This window comes from Helianthus annuus, chromosome 10 (genome assembly GCF_002127325.2).
Source record: "Helianthus annuus cultivar XRQ/B chromosome 10, HanXRQr2.0-SUNRISE, whole genome shotgun sequence".
NCBI lineage: Eukaryota > Viridiplantae > Streptophyta > Magnoliopsida > Asterales > Asteraceae > Helianthus > Helianthus annuus.
In genome coordinates this window covers 86011776-86018788 of record NC_035442.2, presented here as the reverse complement: position 1 = coordinate 86018788, position 7013 = coordinate 86011776, and the positions used below count along the sequence as shown (strand labels likewise).

Here is a 7013-nt window from a genome sequence, read left to right as displayed (position 1 = left end):
TCTTACAACAATAGTTATCATGCTAGCATCAATATGGCACTGTTCGAAGCTCTTTACGGTCGAAAATGTCGTTCACCTGTCTATTGGAATGAGATCGGTGAAGCTCAGCTTACTGGACCTGAGCTCATTCTGGAAAGGACAGACAAAATCAAGAAAATTCGCGATAATCTTGTGACAGCTAGAAGCCGTCAAAAGAGTTATGCGGATATGCGACGCAAGCCCCTAGAATTTCAAGTCGGAGACAATGTCCTACTCAAGGTGTCACCTTGGAAGGGAGTGGTGAGATTTGGAAGGAAAGGAAAACTTGCACCACGATACGTTGGACCATTTAAGATTGTTGAAAGAGTTGGCAAGGTTGCCTATCGACTAGAGCTACCTCCAGAGCTTGGAAATATTCATCCGACTTTTCACGTGTCCAATTTGCGAAAGTGTTTAGCTGACGCAGATCTTCACATTCCTATCGAAGAGATCCAAATCGATGAAACGATGCACTTTGTCGAGAAACCTGTGGTGATAGTGGACCGTACATTCAAACAGTTGAAGAACAAACAGATTCGATTGGTCAAGGTTCGCTGGGAGTCCAAACGTCGCCCAGAGTTTACTTGGGAACATGAGGACCAAATGAAGGCGAAATATCCGCAATTGTTCTCACAAGTTTCCTCTAGTTAAAATTTCAGGACGAAATTTCCAAAAGTAGGGGAGACTGTGACAACTGTGCTCTTTAATCGATACAATGCAAAACAATGTAATTATTAATAAGACAATGTGCTTTGGTGTTATTATATGTGTTTTATGTGTGTATTTGTGTTTGGTGATTTTACTTTTTAATTCGATTCGATTTCAAGCTTTAAATCGCTTTCTGGAAACTTATACGCAAACTGGTGCGTAAACGCAGTCAGTTTAACGCGACAAACACTCCAGGATAGTGAAATAGGCTTAACATACCTTAAATAACCTTCACATAACTTAGAAATAAGTTTTGGATGGTTTGGTGTGTTGAAAACAAGTTTGTTCGATCGCAGGGACTATTTGTGTCAAACTGCGAAACTATACCGATTTGTATAGTAACAAACATTCCGGAACTTGATCATAAGTTAAACATACCATAAATATCCTTTACATAGCTTAGAAATAGGCTTTGAGGGGTTCGGTATGCTAAAATAAACTTTTATTGATCAATAGGGACTAAAAGCGTCAAAAATTGCACAAGTTTGCATTTGCATTTTCGCGCATATTTTACGTTCTGGATATTTTATTTTAGTGATTGGCATGATAAAATTCCATTCGTCGCTCAATTTGGATCGATTTTGCATTCGTTACGACTTCCATCGTAATTAACCGAACAACGCGATCGTACGACCAAACGAACCGACATCCGAGATGTTTTTGAGCATGTTTTGAGTTCCCAATACTTTAACTTCATTTTAGAGCCTTAAATTAGGTTAATGGGGCTTAAACGTGTCAAAAATGAGTTGAAATGCAAGTTTTTCAAGTTTAGGGACTGAAATTGTTAATCTGCCAAAGATAGCCAGGCGGCCCGCGTAAGCCAGGTGTAACACCCCAAAACCGGGTTTGGTAAATTAAAACCCGGTTGGTAAAAAGAAAAGAGTTTTAATCCCTCACATAATCAAAATGAAACTAGAGGGACCAAAACCGTTAAGTGGGGAAACATGAAATTATAAAAATAAAATTAAAACACCACACACACACATAATGTGTGTGTGTGTCGATGGTCAGGAAGGAGAAAAAGGGGTTCAACCCTAGTTTCACAAAAATCATCAAATTGAGAGGGAAATTCAGCTCGGATCTAATGCATGTACATGAATTCATGATCATCTAGCCCTATAAATCACTTGGTAAGTTGTAATTTATGATTTGGTAATTTCGTATGAAGTGGGTTATGATGGAGTCACGAATTAGTATGAATTGGGTCTGAATATATGTTATAAGCATCATATAGAACATGAATTATACAAGATTTTGATGTCATTTGATGCTTTGACATAAAACCCACTTGTAGTGGTAGGGATGGTGATATGAATGAATTATCCATGTTCAATTCTTGTGTAATTTCGATGTATGATGTGGTATATGATGAATTCTTATTAGATAAATTGAGCATGATATGAGTTACTTGATGTTTAGTGGTGTTGATGAATGAAATCATGAAGTTGGAAGTGAGGCATGAAATACTTGTACATTATGCTTAGATAGTGGTATGCACACCAAGTGTTTGATGAAATGTCTAGGTGAGATTTCTAGATGAGACTGAATGCATGTAATGGATGAAAATGTATAATATTTGGATTCACGTAATTGGTTATAATTGAACATGAGAAATATATTTTAGATGAAATACATGTATGATTTTTGGTTGGTTATATGATTTGGTAAAAGGTGTGCATTAGAAGGTTGTACTCTAGGCTGAAGTGGTATGATGTTCACCATATGTTTGAATAATTTCTTAATTGAAATCATGGAGTAAATGTACACTAAATGTGAAGCATATGAGATTTGTATAAAGGAGTAATATTGGAACGATATTGGTTTAGCTAATATGTGTTATAGTGTTAGTTGTAGAGACATGAAAATGCTAGTATGAATGAAATGTATTACATATATGTGTGTGTAAGTAATTATATGCGCGTACGTGTGTCCTAGAACATGAGTATGAAATGCATATAGTGTTATTAGTATGGTTAACTTTATCAACGTAACCGTATCGTTATAAGGATGAGAATTTGCATATTTAATAGTTGACTTTCTAGAAAGTCAACGAATGTGAGAATAGTATGGTAGGCTTCCTAACACGAATATAAGACTTGAGAACTCATACGGTACATGTTATGTCATTATGTGTTGTGTATGATGACATGTAGAATTATACGAGCTTGAAAAGATGTGATTGTTGATCTATGCCTTATGTTGTTAAAAATTTGATTAATGAAAGTCTAATGTAAGGTATGAATTAGAAATGATGGATGATATGTATGAGTTTGTATGCTAACAAAGAATATGGATGTGGTGACATGAAAGGATAGGAACTACATTAACACGTACTCAAGCATGGAAGGCAAACGGGTCAAGATGAGGCAAGGAAGCGGCTACGAACACGGATGCACAAGGTAAGTGATTTCCGGAATCACTTCTTAATTTGTTAAGTAAGGTTACGTTCTAGTTAATTAGCATAATGGTTGAGACAAATAATGGATGGGTGGTATGAAACCAACGATTTTGCTAAGTAGATGTAATGGGTCAAAATGAGGTCTTGATGTTATGATGAAACGAAGAATAAGAAGTGTCTACGGAATGGTAACCGGGTGACGGGTAGGATTGGGCATAAGCACGTTAATGGGTGAGTGGAAGTGCGGATAATGTAAAGGTTTTATAGCTATAATGTTCTTGTAAGTTCTGGGCTAAATCGAATGTGTTGTTGAAGAAAATATGAACGGGTCAAACAAGTCATAAATGAATAATAAGTCGATAGTTCACAAGTTAAGAATTTCCTTAATTCGGATATGGGATTTCAAGTCCACATGGTAGAATGCGAATTTACAAGCATGTAGGAAGAAACGGGAGGTCAAACGGGTAAACGGTTCAAAAGATACGCACGTTTTAGTGCGTACGGACGACGAAACGAATCTGCAGAAAACTGCAGATTCTAGAGGGCGTCGCCGACGGGTGGGGGGCCGTCGCCGACGGGCAAGGGAAAAACCATTTTTGTGCTGACGGGTTAATTTCCTGTCTACGGGTTTTTGGGCTACGGGTAAATGCAAGGCCCGTCGCCGACGGCCCTAGGGGCGTCGGCGACGGCCTTCCCAAGTCCCAAAAGCTGAAACTTCGTTATTTAAGTTAATTGACGTACCGTGGGCTTCGGTTTGATATCCGTGGACTACGGCGGATTTTCCAAACATGATTCTGATGGTTCTTAAATGTTGATAGGTCAAAAAGCTAAGACTAAGACCCATATTAATAACATATGATCATGTAAGAGGTACGTGTGATCTAGTACATGATCGTTAAAGTATGTGCGTATGTATAAAGATAGGTATAAGTATATGCATGTGTGTAAAGATCGCGGGAAGGTATGTTCATATGTAGATGTGTATGAATGCATGCAAGTAGAGACATGAATGTAGGTACGTATGTAGAAGTGTATAGATATGTACGAGAATATGCACGTATGTAACAATGTAGGAAGGGTATGTATGCGTGTAGATGTGTATATACGTATGTATAAAGGTATGTATAGAATATGCTTGTATGTTAAGATGTAGGAGAGATATGTTCGTATGTAGATGTGTATGTATGCATGTGTGTAGAGATGTACGAATGTAAGTGCGTATGTGGAAGTGTATGTATGTATATATGTGGAAGTATAGAAATGTGTGTGCGTATGCAAATGTGTATTAGTGTATGTATAGGAGTACGTGTGATCGTAGACATGAATGTAGGAGTGCATGAAGGTAGGTACATGTGTAGATATGTATTGGTGAATATATGAAGATACGAATGAATGCAGGCATGTATGTTTTGAGGTATGGGGGTATGCGCGGGTACATGTAAGTATGTATGTACGTATGATGTGTGTGTGTAGTATGTGACCAAAAGTGCACGTACGGATGTGCGTAGGTACGATGTAGTATTAATTGTACATGAGGGAATGGGGCTAGTATATATGTGTACATAGCCTTAATATGTATGAGCACTAAGTTACTAATCATGTGCCTTGAGAATGAAATGAGATTTGCAGGTATGCTATGGTAGTCCATCGTGAAGTTTTGAGGAATTGGAATGAAAGATTGTACTCGGAAGGATAATCGAAAAGTCTGGCACACATAGAAAGATCGCGGCGTGGTCAATTAATTATGTATGATAGATTATGAATGTAGATTATCAAATTTTAATGATGTGCATGTTTGTGGTGAATGTAGGTTACACGGTCTTTCGTCGGTTTAAAGCATTGGAGGATTGAAGATCGAGTCAAGGGCAAAAATTGTACGGGAAGAGTAGTCACGTAGCTCAAACACGTATATGTAATTGATGTGAAAATTCAGAACGAACGATGTAAACCCTTTAATTAACTTTAAAAATTTCTAGTAACGAACCCCAAGTATGATACAGGACTAAGATAGAAAGAAATTTTAAAGGCCCAAATTTTCCGCTGCGTCATTTTAAGGTATTACGTTTTAGGGCGTTACAAGTTGGTATCAGAGCCCTGGTTTGAGAGAATCAAGTAATAGAAAGTAAATGCTTGAACTCAAACCGGTGTGCTCTCGTAATCAAGAACCCATACAATCCAAGACTCGATCGAGGCCTAAATGCAAAGGCGAATGTAAGTATGTATTAGATTATGTATTTGAAGGAACTAATAGTGTGTTATGTGCAAGGTAAGCTTAAGAGTTTGAAGAGGATGATCCGTGAATACAGAATAGGATGAACGCTAAGGTGGGCAAAGGTGCAAATAGGCAAATTAACCCCAGGTACACACTACTAATATGTATGAGTACCGATGTCAAAAGAAAAAGGAAGGGGTCTCCTTGGGAGGGTAATTATTAAACGAAAGACAATGATGTGGTCTTGGGGAAGTTTTAGAAATGTGCACGAAACTGAAACCCATTTCTCGGGCATAAGTCGATGATTACACGAAGGCACGAAACTAGTGTGTGAATTGCGCACCTGGCCAGTACGCAAGAAGCATATGACGTTCGTGAGACCGTGGCAATTATTGCAGATATGTCTGGTAGAACTGGGTAGCAGGTGGGCGCTATGTTGTAGCGAATGCGAAATAGCAAATCCATTGCGGATTTGGTTATGCTAACGAAGGTTATGAAAAGTTATGCGAGTCTACCGGTTCTAGCGAACAAGTCGAATAAGAATAAGCTACCATCCGATTTGAACGGGTGATATTGAATGCTCTAATGAATGCTAGAAGCTTAATCTGTTATACGGATTGAAAGAAGAAGTTATGATTAAAAGCGAAAGACCCAATTATTTGGGTAGTGGAATATGTATGCTTAACTCTCGTTGAGAGTGTTTATGCCAAACCTAATTATTTGGGTAGTGGAATGTGTATGCTTAACTCTCCTTGAGAGTGTTTATGCCGAAACCCAATTATTTGGGTAGTGGAATGTGTATGCTTAACTCTCCTTGAGAGTGTTTATGCCGAAACCCAATTATTTGGGTAGTGGAATGTGTATGCTTAACTCTCGTTGAGAGTGTTTATGCCAAACCCAATTATTTGGGTAGTCGAATGTGTATGCTTAACTCTCCTCGAGAGTGTTTATGCCGAAACCCAATTATTTGGGTAGTCGAATGTGTATGCTTAACTCTCATTGAGAGTGTTTATGCCGAACCCCATTTACTTGGGTAGTTGAATGTGTAAGGAAGAAGAAAACTCATATATGGATAGAACTAAAATGAAGTAATTATGATTCGACAACTAAGATGACTAACCTTAAAACCTAGTTGCTGAAGGTAGGTAAAACCTTAAGTTTTTGTTAAACACATGTAAGAAAGAAAAGGTACGAATGATATGTTTGAAACCGCTAGATGGATTCAAACATAGAAGGAATGAAGGGTATGGAAGTTACGTTTAAATCCGTAGGACGGATTTAAAACATAAAAGGATGTAATAATTGCCTTTATAAGTAAGCATTAGTATAAGTTTGAATATATAGGAACGGTGAACTTTTACTAACCGGTCAAGGAAATGAGAAGGTTACATGGAAGTATGGCATGGAAAGTATAGATTTGATAAGAAGAAGTCAAACATAGATTTGTGTATAAACGAAAATGAGAAAGGTTTCGGGGACGAAACCTAATTTAAGGGGGGTAGACTTGTAACACCCCAAAACCGGGTTTGGTAAATTAAAACCCGGTTGGTAAAAAGAAAAGAGTTTTAATCCCTCACATAATCAAAATGAAACTAGAGGGACCAAAACCGTTAAGTGGGGAAACATGAAATTATAAAAATAAAATTAAAACACCACACACACACATAATGTATGTGT

At 37.7% G+C, this 7013-nt stretch overlaps 1 long non-coding RNA gene across 1 annotated transcript; it reads left to right on the top strand.

The window, feature by feature from the left end:
• The first annotated feature begins 1719 nt into the window (after positions 1-1719).
• Positions 1720-5096, top strand: LOC118483293. Its single transcript, XR_004870225.1, has 3 exons — positions 1720-1856; positions 3037-3125; positions 4754-5096. It is a non-coding gene; the product is annotated as an uncharacterized LOC118483293 (long non-coding RNA).
• Positions 5097-7013: the final 1917 nt, after the last annotated feature.